This window comes from Paramormyrops kingsleyae, chromosome 2 (genome assembly GCF_048594095.1).
Source record: "Paramormyrops kingsleyae isolate MSU_618 chromosome 2, PKINGS_0.4, whole genome shotgun sequence".
NCBI lineage: Eukaryota > Metazoa > Chordata > Actinopteri > Osteoglossiformes > Mormyridae > Paramormyrops > Paramormyrops kingsleyae.
The window spans coordinates 31,379,554-31,397,393 of record NC_132798.1 but is presented as its reverse complement, the minus strand read 5'-3'; the positions used below and the strand labels follow the sequence as shown (position 1 = coordinate 31,397,393).

The following is a 17,840-nucleotide window of genomic DNA, read 5'->3' as shown; positions in this document are numbered from 1 at the left end:
TTATTTCAAATTTTAATTCAAACTGAAATCCATTGGACGAATGACCATATGCAACATTCCTATTTACTCATTGACTGTCAAGCAGTCTGCCTTGGCAGATCTTCCGGGATTGTTTTTGTTTGCTACATGCTGGTTAACTATCATCTGTTATGATAAATAGCTGTTATTTGGTCCCAGCACATATGTGTGTCTAACCAGTAGCCTGAATGTGGAGCTCAGGCACCTGCTGCTCTCACATCACACAGTTAGGTCCCACCATCAGCGGTCCCTCCATCTCCAGCTCCATGTCCAGTGTCTAAATGGCCAGATTTCCCAGTTTGCTGTGCTTGGACCTTAAAGCTCCAAACACAAACCCAAACAGACACAGCTGCAACACCACCATCAAGTGTGTTGATGACAGTGAACTGGCCTACAGGGAGGAGGTTGGGGTGGTGCTAGTGGAACAACCTCTTCATTAATATCAGCAGCACGGAGAAGCTGGTCATCGAGGAAGCAGAAGGCTCCTCATTCTTCCATCTACGTAAGTGGGGATGCTGTGAAGATCAACATGTCTAAGGAGCTGGTCATTGACATCAGGAAGCAGAATGCTCCTCACACTCTTAATTGCACAACAGAAGTGATAATGAATCCTCATTGGGCCATTACTTCCTCAGATGGATGAAGAAGATCCGAATGCCTTTCTACGGATGCATCATGAGGTCCATTCTCACGGCACCTCGTCGTACCGTGTACGCTAGCCAACACGTCTGTTGGAGCCTGAAACCTTAAGCACCTCTTTTAAATCCCTTCGTCGCTCAGAGCTGAAGTGGAGAGACTTCAAGGCTGGTTGGCGACGTGCAGGTCAGCACTAGCTTATCACTGGGTGTCAAAAAGCACGAAGCCGGGATGGACGGCCAGCTCAATCTGTCTGCTCCCAGGAGATGGGCTGGGTGTGTGGCGTAGCCGGTTCTCCTGTGGCCGATAAGCTCAATGTTTGGCCTGTAAACACCGACGGCACTGTCTGCTGCTCATTCTCCCATCAACACCTGAATAAACTCATAAAACCTGAAGAGCGGGGAATTCTAACGTCGCCGCTTACCTCAAGATAAGGGCGACTGGATCTTATCCCATACAAAGAGCTACACTTAACTGGTAGAAACTTGTCTTTGCCCGCTGTGCGTGAGTGTGCATACATCGGTGTTTGTGTCTGGCCCTAGAACCTGAGCCAACACCGTTCAGGTGATTCACGCCCAATCGTTTGCCCTCGCGTTTATAAAAGCAGCTTTATTGTACCCTACTTTGAACGTATCCACTAGGATGTCCTTGTGAAATCAGGACACGGCGTTTGTCCTACATTCGAATTTTGAAGGTCAGCTTCGGTGTAAGTGTTTGTTATGGCTGAGGTACTCAGCACGCCTTGCGTGTACGTTTCAGCAATAATTACACCCGCCTTCCCCAAACTGAAAGTGTAACGGTATGAAGCGAGATGGGCCGAGCTGTCCGGGCTGGCTTCTACCGCTCGTGTTGTGAAACACAGTCGGGATTCTTTTCACTGTTTAAAGTATTACGTTTCAGGCTGTCAGTATGACATTAAGTGAACTTGAAAGGCTGTGAGAGGGTCAATGTAAGGAGATGGGTACTGGCTCACTACGGCCATGGGGGGGGGGGGGGGGATTCTCCTTTTATTCTGCCCAGGAGCAGAATGGTGACAGCTGCTTTGGCGTGTCTCTGACGGATTGCTGTTTCCTGTTGGGTTTTTTTTTTTGTCAGAGGAATTCATCCCTGTTGCGACACCCCCCACCCCCCCCCCCTTTCCCCCAGAGACAGTGGAGTTCATAAGAGAAGTAGAAAATAAACACAAACATGTATGAAGCACATGACAGGAACAGAGTGAAAATGAGGGTAGGTGTTGGCCGGTGATACCGTGAGTGTGGTGCATTGTATAGAACATACAGCTATTGGACAGGTAAAGAAACAAAACACATCTATGTCTGGTCTATAAACACGATAAAATGGCTGTTTTTAAGGTATTCATTGAACATTTACTTTAACAACCTTTCTCCAGCCATTGGAAAAAACTCATATCGTAAAAATGTCAACACTACCTCATAGAGTACCAGAGAAACAAGGAATAAAGACAGTATAAAACAGGACGCGGCGTCCTGCTTTACCGCTTCTGTGTCAGCGCTACTAAGCTATGTGAACTTGAAGATTTGGAGTTTTTGTGGTCATGCTGCTGCATTCCACAATCCCAGCGTAGCCTCTGTTGTGAAAGTTCCGGCGACTTCAAGAAGGTGCCGCAGGCGAGCTCTATAAACAGAGGTCTAATGAGTGAGACTTCCTCGACAGAGTATGTGTATCTGGACAGATACGGAAGTTTTATGTTTGTCATTTTTGGGCCGCACTGATTCTGTTTCTCTGCAAGTATGCAGCCTAATGCTGTTCTCTCCTTACATCCTGTTGGCGGTTCAGTGAATCCAAAAGCGATTCATCACGGTGCCCGGAAGTGTTTGTGACACCACAGACCCAGAGAAGAGGAAGGGGGAGGGGGGCGGGGGCAGAGCTAAATGAAGGTAAATCACTTATGGTTATTTTTCTGTGGCTGATTTATGGAGAAATTGGGACTGGGGTCCTGTTTGTTACGTCCTACGTTCTCCGGAAATCGTAATCAAGTGGAAGCCAGCACAGATTTTCGGAGAGTGGCTGACGCGTAAATCAGCTGCTCCAGTGGACTGTCAGTCCATCCACGCCACAGAGTGTCACCGTGTCACAAGGTGGGGGGGTGCAGGGGCTTTGCTTTGGCCTGATGGGGGCTCCATCTCTGTGGATGTAGCTAATGTTCAGGGGTCCGCTTGGAGAGGCTGACTTCCCTGACCTGCCAGATGGTCCCCAGGATCCAGTGAATTCGAAATCACTCATCTGTAGGATTACTTTCCTCGCCATCTCTCATTCTTCCGTTTGTTGATCTCTGTGGGTAGCAGGTGACCAATCCATTTGATGTTATTCTTTCATTTCTTTCCAAGTGGCATTTTTAGTGGTAAAACCTGCCCGGGACGTTAGTGCTGACAGCCGTCCGCAGCAGCGTGTAAACATCGCCTCTCTGTGCTCCCCCACTGGAGGACGGTGATTTAAAGGCCCCACAAGCCAAGAGTTTTGTTTTTATTTAGTCCACATTCCTCACGTCCAGCTGAACAAGGAGTGGCATTCACAAGCGCTCACTAAAATCATCAACTCCTTTCCAGGCTCATATATATCTCCATATTTTGTCCTGACTGTGGTAACGGCGCCAGACAGGAACACCAACCCATCGTCTCCTCCAGACGTTTTTACACTTCCAAAGGTAGCGGGAACGCCATTTTCGGAACTTCGTAAAGACCAGCGAAATTCCAGCAGCACCACCACGAGAAAACAGTAAATTATTCTGATGCCATAAAAAGTAGTAAATCAGACATCAGACGTTGCCCCTCAGCTTGCGAGTCCCTCAGGCGGAAGCAGTGGTGCTTCATGTCCAGGAGCAAGCAGCTGCCGCCAGTCCCCAGGGTGGAAATGGCAGATTGTGCTTTACGACGCCACGTTCGCAAACTTCCGGATAACAGAGGAGGGTTTCTTGGTGTTTAATTGAGCTTCAGATTTTGTCCCCTCCGAAGAGAGTGTTGAATTTACGCACGCCAAACGAAGAATCCACTCGTCACCATAGAAATACAGACCATCTATGAAATTCCTTAGCACAGATGATCATTTTTTTTTTAAATGTCAAGGCTGCTGGAGAATTAACTGCAAATTCAGGGCTCAGTAAACAAGTCTTTACAGTGTTAATCCGGTCCAGTCCTACTGACAGCGTGAGAAACGTCTGTCATCACTGATATTCATAATCTGACATTGTCTTGGACTAGGATGATGAAGTGAAAACCTTTGTTCCAAAGACAGGCTTCATGTCACAGAGTAAAATGCTCCATTGCTTTTTGTCCTTGCTCATCACAAGCCTTCAGACAAACGAGCTGTTTACTTTAGTCACTGGGAGTTCTTTATTGGGGTTTCCTGGGATTCAAAGACGGCGCAGATCTCATACACGTCAGAAACGCTCACGACACGACAAAGGAGCTGGGGCTCCGACAGCTGGGCAGGACATGCCGGCTTCCTCAGCCTTACAGGATGATTAGCTGATGGGCGACCAAAAGGCACAAGTCAATCCTAACAGTGTAATTACACTAAGTCAATATGAGCTCTGAGGTATCAGTTCGTAGGACCACTGTGTCACCGAGTGACACCTGAACTGTGCTCCAAATCATCTGTGTTCTGACTACTCTGTGCCTTGACTCCACTGTGTTCCGACTCCTCTGTGCTCCAAATCATCTGTGTTCTGACTATTCTGTGCATTAACTTCACTGTGCACTGACTGCTCTGTGATCCAAGTCCTCTGTGCTCTAAAAACTCTGTGCTTTGACTCCTCTGTGCTGTGCACTGACTGCTCTGTGCTCCAAGTCCTCTGTGCTCTAACAACTCTGTGCTGTGCTCTGACTGCTCTGTGCTTTGACTCCTCTATGCTGTGCACTGACTGCTCTGTGCTCTAACAACTCTGTGCTTTGACTCCTCTGTGCTGTGCTCTGGCTCCTCTGTGCTTTGACTCCTCTGTGCTGTGCACCGACTGCTTTGTGCTCCAAGTCCTCTGTACTCTAACAACTCTGACTGCTCTGTGCTTTGACTCAATCCTCTATGCTGTGCACTGACTGCTCTGTGCTCTAACAACTTTGTTGTGCTTTGACTCCTCTGTGCTGTGCTCTGATTACTCTGTGCTTTGACTCCTCGGTGCTGTGCTCTGACTGCTCTGTGCCCCAAGTCCTCTTGCTGAGTCCTCTGTGTTCCAAGTCCTATCTGTTGAGTCCTCTATGCTTAGAATCGCCCTCCAGCACTGACGCTGACATTCACATATCACAATAAGTCACCAATATCACCCACTTATAGGTACTTTAACAATTATGGTGTCTGTCTAGGGATATCATTTAGCTAACAGCTAACTGTTAACAGCAGCATCAAAACTTTAGCATCCAGCAAATATAGAATGCAGTGTTCAAAAACTTTCACTGGAAGCAACATGTTTGTGGGTAGTAGAAGTAGTTCTAAAAGTAACTTCCAGCTGGAGATGATGAAGAGGTTTGCCTTTTCTCAATACATCTCAGTACATTTAGTACATTTATTTATTTTTCACTCCCACGTGTCAAAAATGAGCAATATGCTTCAAACCATGTGGGATCTGAATCGTGTGTGTGATGGGTCTTAAATAACTTTGCTATGTTTCTCCTATCCGAGGCGTCAGCGCTCGAAAAACATGCGCAAAACGCCCCTTTTCTGAACCGCATATACACGGCTTTAAAACACCCGTATCGCCAGGAAAGCGGCTTCACGGAGGGGGGAGGAAAGCAGACGAGCAGGCGCAGCCGGCCGTGTCCCTCAGCGCCAGCTTTGATGTGAGGCCGGATAGAGGCGCTCAATTAAAAGCCCATCAATGTGTAAGTAAATCAGCGCCTATCAGCCATGTCACATCAAACAAACGCTTATTACAGCACCCCGCCCGCCCCATTAATCTGCCCGTTCGCGTTTGACAGCCCACGGTCAGCGCCGCGCGGCGCGGCGGAAAACCCGGACTGGAGCCCCGGAGCACGGATCCGGAGCTGGCTGACCGACAACAGTATGTATATACATATATAATTTTTCCCTGTAAATAATTATATAATCAATATAGTAAATTGCCAAATATTATTGTAAGATTTAATTTCAGTCAAGCAATACTTAGTTCTATTTATTTAAAAGTTACTCATGATAATATTATTTTACGTTTAGGGAATCAATCACGTTAATTTAAATAGCGTTGAGATTTACAGACATACCAGTTAATGTAGGTAGAGGTTTGCGGCAGCAGTGCTTCAAGCACCAGCCACAATACCCCCTCCCCCAACCCCACATGGGTATTGAATTTGCTGGAAACCCAAAATTTATTTCACATTAAAAAGTGAGTCAATTTGAATAGAGTAAGTGTTCAAGCTGAGAGCGATGTCAGGTTGTGCCTCAAGTAAGTTTGCAAACTCTAATCTGATAAGATGGTTTCTGTTTGAACCTGAGCTGTACATTATATCAATGGAGTCCAACCCTAATGGTGCGTTCGATTATTTCTCCAAGAGTCGGAACTCGGATGAAAACGTCACGAAACGTCACGAAAAACGTCACTTCCCGTCGGAAACACGCCTCTTTTATGACGTTGAGGTCGGACAAGATTTTGTTGTCCGAGACGAGTTGCCCCTGTGACGTAATTTCAACATGGCGACTTGGTTTGTTTGTAGTTTGTTTGCCGTTCGAAAAAAGAATATCGCTATGAATGTACTAAAATATTTTATAAAACTTTTAATGTGGTTTGACTAGTTCGTGTTTCTTGTTTGTCTCTCGGAAAAATCTCCATTTCTCCATTTGGAAAATTGGAAATCTACTAAAATATTAAGCAACAACACACAGCAACGTGTTCATGGAGGCAGCCATGTTTGTTCCGAGATGTCACTCAACTCGGAATTTCCAAGTTCCGAGAGAAAAGCGAACGCACCATAACCCTTAGGTGTAGAGAGTCACATGTTATAGAGACCTCATGCTAATTGACACCTCAAACACAGGGCAAAGTGACTGAGCTCCACATCAGCTGCTGGAAGCCTAATATGTGGAGAAGCCCAAGATCAGGACCAAGACTGAGACCAGGACTAAGACCAAGATCAGGACCAGGACTGAGACCAGGAACAGGACCAGGACTAAGACCTAGATCAGGAGCAGGACTGAGACCAGGACTAACACCAACATCAGGAGCAGGACCTGGACTAAGAACAAGATCTGGAGCATGACCTTGATTAAGACCAAGAGCGGGAACAGGACTAAGACTAAAAACAGGCCAAGAACTATGACTAGCAGCAGGATCAGGAGCAGGAAATGTCAATTTTCATTATGTGTTGCTGAGGTCATAACCACTCCTGTTGCATCAGTTTGTCTTATACATACCAAATGTTAACATGAGAAAAGTCACCTCTGGCTACATCCCAAGAGGATAATTAAGTAGGCCAGTCAGCTGTCATGTGACTTCACTTGGTTAATCAGGTAATATTCTATTTCTGGCCTCAATTATTTTATGACTGATTGTTCATTAGGGTTCACACATTGCAGCAAAAACCTGAGTTAATGTCACAAATTATTGTCATGGTACATGGAGGATTACAACCAACAACGAAAACATTAACACAAAAATATAATACGCAGCATGTAATCGTATAAAATAAGGGAACAACTTTCTACACAAGTGTGACCGGTGTTGCTATGCATGGACGCACAAACACACACACATACACACATTTGTGTGCTGTGAGAATGTCAGTGCGTGTTGCTGGCCACCTGAACACCCTTTCTGCTGCTGAGCATTCTTCTGAGGCCTCGGGTGCAGATGACACCTGTGAAATATGTCCTCAGCTGATCCTGACAGAGAGATTACTCCTCTCCCGGCTGACATGGGGTGTCACAGTGTAGTGAGGTACGTTAACCATGACGCCTGCCTGCATGGTTTATCCTCTTCCTGTTGATCACTTCCCTGTTTATTTTGTCACCTTCCTTCTTTTATTCTTAATAATTTTGACCTGATATTCCTTTCTGGTTTATCCCTGCTCTGTGCCCTGTGCCCCCAGCCCACATTTGGTCCTGACCTGGGTGAGCAGTTAGAGGATGGATGGATGGATGGATTTTCTGTGTCTGTTCCCAAACTCTGGGGCCCAAGGCGTGAGAAACCTTACAAATGGTCGTTTGAGTAGAAGCTACTTCTGAGCCTGCCAAAGGGTGTCAGTGCTGGGGGGGGTCATAAATTACGCAGGGGAGAGACAGACGGACAGGGAGTGGGAGCGAGACAGGAGGGGAAGGTGAAGAAATGAGTGCAGTTTTCTTTACCGTGCCGCTTGATGAATGATCTTCAGTACACGGTGGGAAATACATCATATCACCTTTAATGGGTACACATTTCTCTGGCCATAACTCAGCGTTTAAAAATAGAAAAAAACGTGAAAAATGGCATCGTATATCCCTCCTCCTGACACATTTACGAGTCCTTCCCGCAGTATAAATGTGGTGATTGCTATTTCAAAGTACCGTGTCAGGGCGAGGGCTGAGTACAACCAGCTGCACAGTACAAAGGCAGCTCAGGAGCAGGGGGGGGGACGAGTTATGGCCACTGCCAGAGCTGGATGTCTTTTCCTGGAGTCTCACTCCCAGGCATAAATTAACAGTGTTTGTACTAACTGTTATTAAAACCAAATCCGTGGCCTGCTGAAGGTCATCCATCGCAGGCAGCCAGCTGGAGGGGATTCTGCTCTGACAGGCGGTCCCAGCTGAGAAAACGTGGGGGGGGGGAGGGAGATAAGAGCCGAAAGCAGTGGCGAGCGGAGCTGGAGGTGTCCGGCAGATGGATACATGGTACCTACACTTTTAACCCCCGAGTGGCCCGGCCTGGCCGTGCGCTGTCCCTCTCGGTTCCGTTTGTTCTCCCTAATCTCTGGCGTTCCCGGGACCGCGGCCCTTCCCAGCATGTGCTCCGCATTTCTGTTTATAAAATGCGAGCCAGTCTTCTTTTGCCGAGACGGCCTCCGTGCGTTGGACTGCTTAACGTGGTGCGATCGTCTTCAGCATGTCCGCCAACGGCTGGGGGGGGGGGGGGGAGACAGCATCACAAACACAAGCCCTCTGCTTCCTGCCCCGGCATTTCTGCCCATTTCTCTGCTCCTTTTACCAGCATTAGCTACATTTCTAGAACACTCTCTGGTTTTGGGATGTGTGTATATGATCCTCCACATGATCCCACTTAATTTTATTAAAAAATAACCCACAGAACACAAATGTAGGAATTAAAGCTGCAATGTCAGTCATAAAGGGGAATAAATATGTACAAAACATTAAGAAGCGAAGGCCGGTAATGAAGTATCTAAACAGAGAGACATTTCAGTGTCTCTCTCACTTCCTCACTCTTTTTCTCTCCCACTGCACGGCCTATCAGTCTATTAAAATCTATTCTGGACTCCAGTCCCTGACACATCATTTATTTAAACTGGGCCAAGAGGAATTATTGTTGTGTAAATCTTACAGCCTTTTAGGAGATCAAAGTTGCTAGACATAAATCACAGTTCCTTGCAAGTTCCAAACACTCTCTCTCTCTCTCTCTCTTTCTCTCTCTCGCCCTCCCTCCCTCTCTCTCTCTGTTTCTCTCGCTCTTTCTCACTCTCTCTCTCTCGCTCTCTCTCACTCCCTCACTCACTCGCTCTGTCTCTCTGTGTCCCCCCCAAAACACACACACATGCCCTCTCATGTGTGCAGATAAAAGGCCCATGGTCCCCCCCACCCCGTACCTGACCTCTCTGATCTTCACACACCCTCCATCACCAAAACAAATCACAGTCCATCTCCACATGGCCTTCTTCTCACCTTCTGATGGGTTCACAGTGTTCATTTTTCACATTCATTGTTTGTCTCCTCTATTCTGCCTGGGAGGCTCCAGCCCAGCCCCCCTCCAACCTCTAACACCATGCTGGCCAAGATAGGCAGTTGGAATATGGATGGATGGATGGATTTTTCATTTTCAGTTTTTTTTTTTATTTTGCAGTTCCCACCCAGACCTGTAGGGTGTGCACTTCTGGGGATTGCAAAGAGCCCGTTTGTCGCATGACATGGCGCGAGTCTGCTGACGGTGCCTCCGTAGGGGTGTCTGACTGCCCGCGTACCGAAGTTAGACTGGAAAAGTTGCACAAGTTGTCAAGATTTATGCAAATTCTGCTTTTAAAAGATGTTCTCTTTCCATTAGAAGCAACGGGTGTGACAGTAATGGGGAGTGTTATTGTGATGAAGCCGGCGTTTTCACGCTGCTAGTTATAATGTGTAACTGAATTCATCAGGAGGAAAAATACAACTCAAGGTTAAACATGTGGGGGTGGGGGGGGGGATACAAAGGATCACGCTGAAACATGACGTGATGATAATGGCACACAAAGTGAGGGAGTGAATGGCTTCACCTGCCGTTGGGGGGGGGGGAGGGGGGGTTGGGGTTGGGGAGCGAATAACACAGTTACATTACGTAAGTCATGCTGAGACTGTGGGTCACACCTCTGAACCCGGAGACGCGCCAACAGCGGAATCTCTGTAGAAGAACCTGGGCTGTCCTGACATCTGTGGAAAACACGGACGGCCTCCTCGTTCTGACAGGACGGGCGACGCGGAGCAAAGCTCTGTGCCGTTTCACACGGGGCACTGCTGGAGCTGGGGTGGCGTCTGCGGGCCTCGATCGGGGAGCTGAAGATGGAGCCCTGGATGAAGATGTAGCTCGGCGGGTGAAGGTGGAGCTCCACGGATGAAGACGGAGCCTGAGGTGAGCACCCCGCCGCAGCCCAGCAGGCAGAGGGTCGGCAGTGCTGTCTCTGCATTACGCGCTCTGTGCATTCGCGGGGTGAGTCACCCGCTTCCAGACTTTTCAAATCCGTGGCACCGAATGGATGCATATTTACTGGTGCTGCAGTCGCTGATTTCCATGACTTAACCCTCCTGTTTTTGCGGTGTTTCCTCAGGCCAATCCGCATTTATTTTTAATGCCATAGTAACAGTATCTCCCTGGGAGCCAAACCTGCACCCTCCTTGTGCAAATCGCATCGCTGAGCCCCTTGTCATAATGTCATGGTACTCTGCCACCCCAGCCAGCAAGCCTGATAATGTTAAAGGTTTAAAAGGCTAAAACAGTAAATCTCTCTATCAGCACTTGATGAGTTTCCTGGCCATTGAGAATGTCCGCCGGGCTCCGGCGCTAAGCGCATGCCGTGGCGCATGTAATGCACATCTGCGGCGCGTCTCCAGAGGCCCGGATCTGCGTGTAAACAGAGCAGGGTTGGCTGTGTCACTCATCGCATTAGTGGTATTTAACGAGGTTAAAGAAACGAACAAAGTTTTGGAACAACAGCACGGCATGAGGCCAGGGGACACGGTGGGGGCGGCCACCTCACACGTGACACGCAGGGTCCCGCGTCAGCTCCCAGATACGATCAGCAAACAGGAAGGGGGAATGTGGGGCAGACTTAATAAAAAGGGGGGTAGTGATAAAAATATGAAGGATTATCTTCTGCTGGCGAGCCCTGTGATGCTGTATCAGAAAGGATTTGGTGGAAATGATCTGACAGGGAGGGGGTGGGGGCTGTGGGGTGGGGGGGTTTGCTTTCTGTCATTCCTTCCCGTCTCGTACGCCTGCCAGATTCCCGGCGTCTTCATTTCACCGCGTGTGGGTCATGCCGTTAGTTCTCGACGCCCCCGCCTGCTGCGATCCGAGGGGAGGGGGTGAAGATGGGGCAAGGCGGGAGGGGGGGGGGGGTACCGTTTTGTTTGCGACGGATCGACTCAGTGGGCGGCGTCATCCATCACGTTGCGGGAGGTGCCGTCGGGGAGGGGTGGTGATGGAGGCAGATGTCGCCGGAGGTATGGGGTGGAGTGGGAGTGCTGGTTCTTACCCTGAACCAGAATACGACCCCACAGCATCCCAGCTGAGGGAAGGACACCGTCTCCATGGCAGCACTGGCCGGCAGTCTAAACCGGGCAGAACTCCGGTCCACACTGCGGTTCCCCAAGCAGGCCGATTAGAAAGGCCTATCTGTCATGGCTGCCATCAATAAACGCTCTCTGTGCCTAGCTAACCGATGACCTTTCTTAAGGGAATTTGATAGTTTGCTATGTTCCGTTTACCTTGGAGGCCAGAAGTCTGGGCTGGGAATGACGTCACACCCGAGTTAGTCGCATTCCAGTAGAAGTCAGACAGCTATTTAGCAATAGCACTTCCAGCCAGGTCTGTTGTTCGCCATTGATAGCAATACCAGTTGATAACAACACATTCCACGGCAGGAGACTCAGGACTTCAGCTGCCTTGTTCCCCACCCTGATGCCCTAACCCTAACCCCACCTCTTACCCCCCTCCCCCTTCCTTCTGGAATACCCAAACACAGGTGTGTGTAGTTAAAGCATCCCATCACTCTGTCTGCTCCTTCCGGGGCCTGACTGCTCAGTGGCGCCTGCCAGAGGCGGCTTTGTGCAGCTCACCGACTCTCTGCCAGCTGAATGCCCCCCTGGCTCTTCTTGTCCCATGGGAGCTTCCTGCATGTTAGAGGCAGACACAGGCTGCGCAGAGGCAGACACAGGATACGCAGAGGCAGACACAGGCTGCGCAGAGGCAGACACAGGATACGCAGAGGCAGACACAGGCTACGCAGAGGCAGACACAGGATACGCAGAGGCAGACACAGGCTGCGCAGAGGCAGACACAGGCTACGCAGAGGCAGACACAGGCTGCGCAGAGGCAGACACAGGCTACGCAGGGTATTTATAAAACCGTGACTTTCACCACGTCCGGTCAAGCTGCAGAGGTGTTTTTTTAATTGTACTCGGCTGGGTGCAAATTCAGGGAGGCGCTTTGTGGCTTTGTCTGTCTGTTCTGTTTTTGTTTCTGACCTGCAAATGAAACTTTTCTTCAACCTAATAGAGTAAAGATGAATCAGGTCCGTGTGCCTTGGCGTGTTTGCGTGTACGGCAGCCTGTGACGAGATGAGATCAACATGCCTGCTACAAGCTATCATCTTTACCTCCAGGAAGCAGCCACGGAACTCTAGCACCTTCTGAAGTCGGCGTGCAATTGGAGAAGAGAAAGAGAGAGATATGGGTGGAGAGGTACAATTAATGTGCACCCCCCCCCCTGCCTGGGGGCAGACTTTGCCCCCATTCTCTCTGCGCCCCGCCTTGTTGTAATGATACCTCTCCTGCCTGTCATCGCCGCCGCTGTGTCTTAGCGCAGATCCGCGCCGCGTCGTCCTCCTTGATGGTGGCGGGGGCCTTGAGTTTTGCCGGTGGGGCCCCGGGGCGACATGCAGCTGTCAGCCGGCGCTCACCCATGGCCTGTCACCCTCCCTGCGTCATGACTGAGCTGCACCAGCAGAGGCCGCGTCCTCCGGATGAGATGCCGGGACCTTTGGGGTCCATGTTAATCCCGAGTGTCCGGAGCTGGGCGAGGAAGTGAGAATGGGGGGGGGGTCTGTAAAGCGGCACATGGCGGCACATGTGTGACTGCCGGCTTCCCCTCCCGTTAGCACTCTCCATTGCTCCTCACACGTCCCTCCCGGCAACCAACTGCCACGGACGACAGCTCCCACAAAAGGGGGGGGTGGGGGGGGGGGCGGCGATGGGGAAGGGTGGCGGGAGATGAAAAGTTTAAGGGATGAAACTAAAGCAGAGACGAGCAACCTGACAGCACCTTGAAAAGAGGCTTTGTGGGGTGGGGAAGTGAGTCTGTGGTGGGGGGCGGGGGGGGGGGCACTTTGATCTGCAGGGAGGGGGGACGGGGGGGTGGAGCGTGCAGACGAGCCGTCGCTTGGAGCCAAACAGAAAACAAGCCACTCACAGGTGACGTGACAAAATAGAGCCACCGACAAGATGTAGTTATTTCAAAGAAAATTCCTAAAAGCGGCCTCAGGAGAAGGAGGAATGGGGTTGGTTCACCTTCCGCCTGCCCCCCCTCGCCCTCCCCCATGCCTTTGTGACACACTGAGGTTGCACGTTTGCTCCTATTTATTAATGCCACTCACCAGGAAGAACTAAATTCTCTGGGTTTTCTAAGCGACAACACAAAGTCATTCCGCCGCTCTGCGGTCATTAGATGACAACGTGTTCCTTCGCTCTGTTTTCAGGGAAGAGCTCTGAACTCCCACAATGCAACGGCAGCACTTTGATAAACAAATCAGTGAATACAATGGGGCTGAAAGGAGGCCGCATGCTGGCTGCATCTGAGCGGGATGTTTATGGAGAACATTGTCTGATGTTGGTCTGGGCTTGTTCTTCAGCTCACGGAAACGGTAGGGGAACCAGCCTTTGATGTCTATCTGCCTCTCCCTCTCTCCCCTGCTCGCTTTTATCTCTGAAGCGTCCCTGTGAAGTTCTCTATGTAGTCAGGAGATGCCTGCATCTCCGGGGAACTTGATGTGCCGTCAGGAAGATGGTCGTACAGAATAAGCGTGTGATACGACAGCCCACCGCAATGCAAACGGCGCACTGTTCTCAAGACCGAGCAGCTCCAGAGAATGGTCAGGGAATCAGTCGGCAGTAGCTGCTGATCTGCTAGATTTACCACCTATCTGATGCTGCCATCATCAATATGTTAATTCCCTGCATAATGAATTGGCTTTTTGTTACATATTCTGGAACAGATTAACTCTAGGCTGCAGTGCTAAGCATGACCTGGAAAACTTGGTTTGAACATGGAACCGTGTTCTGTATAGAGGACCTAATAATTTCAGCATGTGAGTCAATGAATGTCTTGCAGGAACTCTGCAGAGGACTTTTCACAGGCAAATGAGAACGTTAAAACTGAGATCTGGACCAATAAAAGAGCTCATTTGTGCTGGAGAGCAGTTTCCATGCAAACTTCAGAAGAAAGGGGTGGCCAGGTCTTATGGGTCAGAACTTCACACTCAGTCACTCACTGGCTCCGCGTTTGGCGCTGGCTTCTCACAGGACCTCTCCAAAAGCAAGAGAGAAAGAGAAAACGTGCAGTTTGGGAACTGAAAGTGAAAAGAAAGGGCGTTTTTAAGCAAGACCACGTGTGTGTTCTGGGAAAAGGTGCGGGGGGGGGGGGGGGGTTGGAAAACGGGGGAGGGGGTACAGTGGCTCTGACAGGGGCCGGCCGGCATGTCAGCAGCAGCGATGTTTTAATTTGACGTTTTAATGTGGCTGTCGGTGCCAATGCTCCTCTACAAGGATGCAGGGACCCCCGCACATGTGCTTCGAACTCCAACCCTCGTAAAAAATTAAACCCGCTCGGGGCTGCGGTAATAAACCGCCGCATTAGCCTTTTTCCTAACGACGAGATGTTAGCTTTGGAGGGACGTGGTGGACCTACAGGAGCAAACCCTGAAGATGATCCCTGTCCTCCATCAAGCCAGTCATGGGGGCTTTCATAAGGTCCATCTGTGGGTCGTGTTAGTGGCTTTGATGGTTAGTCTAGGTCCTAAGGAACCCGCTGACTCTGCTTTAGGCTTTGGGTGTCATGATTCATGGGAGAATCATGGTTTGATACTGGTTGAAATGGGACATGATGGCCTCACTATAATGGTTGTAGGTTCAATTCCTGACCCCCATGCCTGTATCTACATACTGTCCCCATAATCCTGTGGCTTCAGCTGTCATGAGCTAGTATCCCTAAGGACACTTTAGAGGTACTGCGACCATCAGTAATTACCCATCACATCCCTCCCCTCGTGTAACGTGTGAGGTCAGTATAGTAACATAAGCATTATTTTCTGTGGAGGTTTTCCTGCCATAAAACTGCACTCAATTCTGTGCCCAAGCTTGATAGGAGCCCAAGTAACACAACTGGGCTTAATCCTGTACGGAGAACAGCGTGTAATGAGGCTGGATCTCCTTAATCCTTTGAGCGATGAAGCTCGTATCTGATTCATGGGCCTGGTGTTCTGCCACTTAATTACCACTTCCTGTAGGCGCGACGCTGCTGGTGCTCTGTCAAGGCGCTAAAAGAAAGACACGCAGGCGACATGTTCAGCCTGACCCCTGCAGACGGGAGGCCCAAACCTGCGGCCGAGCAGGCAGGGGGGGGGGACACAGGAGCAGGGCCATGGGGGCACCGGCCCCAGCTGAGAGCTGAGTGGCTCCTGAGCCCTTGTGCCCCCCCCCCGGTCATTCAGCAATTGAAAACATCCACCCATTTCCCAAAACTGCTTCTCCTACTCAGGGTCACGGGGGGGTGGGGGGGGGGTCCGGAGCCTATGGGCACAAGGCAGCAACATATCGCAGGGCACATTCACACACACCATACCTAAGGGCAACTCCGATTAGCTTCTGCATATTTTTGAACTGTGGGGGGAAACCAGGGTACCCAGAGGAAACCCCACCATGACACAGAGAGAACATGCAAACCCCACACACAGAATCCTGATGGAGACTCGAACCCAGGCGCCACTCCCAACTGAAAACATATCATTGGTTAATGGTAAGGTCGGACAGTCTGTATAAATTATGGCCACTCTAATGCCCCCCCCCCCATTTAAAAAAGTTCTAGAATACCCCCCCACACACACACCTGTCACGGAGCTATACCATCACATGTCACTGTCCTGCCTTCACGTGTCTTTCGCCCTCTTTTCCTCCTGAGTGTGAAGCCCCCCTTCCTCTTATATAACAATCCCACTTTCGTTTTGCTTTCTTGCCGCCCCCACAGCCAGCTGAGGAATACGGTCACCTGGGCAGCCTGCAGACAGATGCCACCACCAAAGCTCCTCAAACTCCTCCATTGTTCTCTCCATCCCAGGTCCTCACCCCAGGTCACATATTCCTGTCCACTTGCGACAGTGGCAAATGGGCCAGCTGAGGCAAGCCCAGAGAGACGGGCCCCCCACCCACAGCGGTGAGATCAGCCTGCCCGGGGGCCGAAACCACACGGTCAGCTACCGCGATCTGCCGTCCGCCCCCCAAAATAAAAAGCCGTGTTTCCGGCTAAAAGGAGCTCAGCTAAAGTCCTGTCCGGACCCCGCAGGGTAGCGGATTTCTGTCATGGCTCCCGGGGGGCGTCACCTGGAGAGAGAGGCTACCCCATCGGCGGGAAAACAAGGACCGGACCACATGTGCAATCAGAGCAGCAAGCACAAGAGCTTTATGGGACCTCTTAAAAAAATAACTAATCAATCAGAAACTAACAGCCATGTTGCCGTGCTATGGAGGAAGGAGCTCGGACTTTGGCCACGAGACGAGGCTTTGGAATGAACATCTGCTCAGGGTTTACAGCTTGTGTGAGGTTTAGGGAAAAGGCCTTGGAGAATGACAGACATCTACACACACTTCCTGCTGTAAATAGACGTTTGTTTCTCCTCCGTCCTAAAGTGGTAGGCTTCTCCGGCCACATGGACTCATCTCCGGGGTTCTATGCTGGGAGATCGTGTCTGGGGGGGGGGGGCACTTTGGGCCCACATCAGTGTAATGCTGAGTGTCCCCCGGCGGGGTTAAATGCCAGCAAGGGGAGTGATGTCACCAGCTCTGGGTTCCATTATGCCACGATGAGGGCCTTTGTGTCGGGAGATAAAACGCTAAGAGACGCCGTGTCTCTGTGCTCTCCTCCTCTTTCCACATCTTTATACTCCCTGCGACTTACGACTCGTAAAGAATTCATGTGGAAGAAAGAGCAACTTAATAGTGTTATGAGATGAGTAATGATAATAACCATAATGCTCAGTGAAGTTGAAATAATTATCATTACTTTTGTCTTGGGCTGAATGATTTTTTTTGCAAATTATGAATGTTTCTGGGTAACTGTTTTATTAGCTTTCATTGATGTGTCCATTTTGTCTGACTTCAGTATAGCGGTGGTTCAACATTATAAGTTGATTTTATTTCAAACTTGATCGTCGAGTGACCAAACACAGCATGACACGAAAAACAACTCAGTCCACATACACCAGTTAGTACAGTTCATACACTCCCCACAGCCATCCTGATGTTACATATACCAGTTGGTACAGTTTATACACTCCCCACAGCCAGCCTGATGTTACATATACCAGTTAGTATAGTTTAAACACTCCCCACAGCCATCCTGATGTTACATATACCAGTTAGTATAGTTTAAACACTCCCCACAGCCATCCTGATGTTACATATACAGTACCAGTTAGTACAGTTTATACACTACCCACAGCCAGTCTGATGTTACATATACCAGTTAGTATAGTTTAAACACTCCCCACAGCCATCCTGATGTTACATATACCAGTTAGTAC

General features: G+C 49.6%; 2 long non-coding RNA genes across 2 annotated transcripts; both read left to right on the top strand.

Annotated features, from left to right (window-relative positions):
- The first annotated feature begins 5,257 nt into the window (after window positions 1–5,257).
- On the top strand, window positions 5,258–8,034 carry LOC111848560 (uncharacterized). Its single transcript, XR_002839344.2, has 3 exons — window positions 5,258–5,486; window positions 5,583–5,665; window positions 6,636–8,034. It is a non-coding gene; the product is annotated as an uncharacterized lncRNA (long non-coding RNA).
- A 2,072-nt stretch (window positions 8,035–10,106) lies between these two features.
- LOC140587607 (uncharacterized) lies at window positions 10,107–17,600 on the top strand. The gene is made up of 3 exons (XR_011989251.1): window positions 10,107–10,402; window positions 13,746–13,910; window positions 16,289–17,600. It is a non-coding gene; the product is annotated as an uncharacterized lncRNA (long non-coding RNA).
- The last annotated feature ends 240 nt before the right edge of the window (window positions 17,601–17,840 follow it).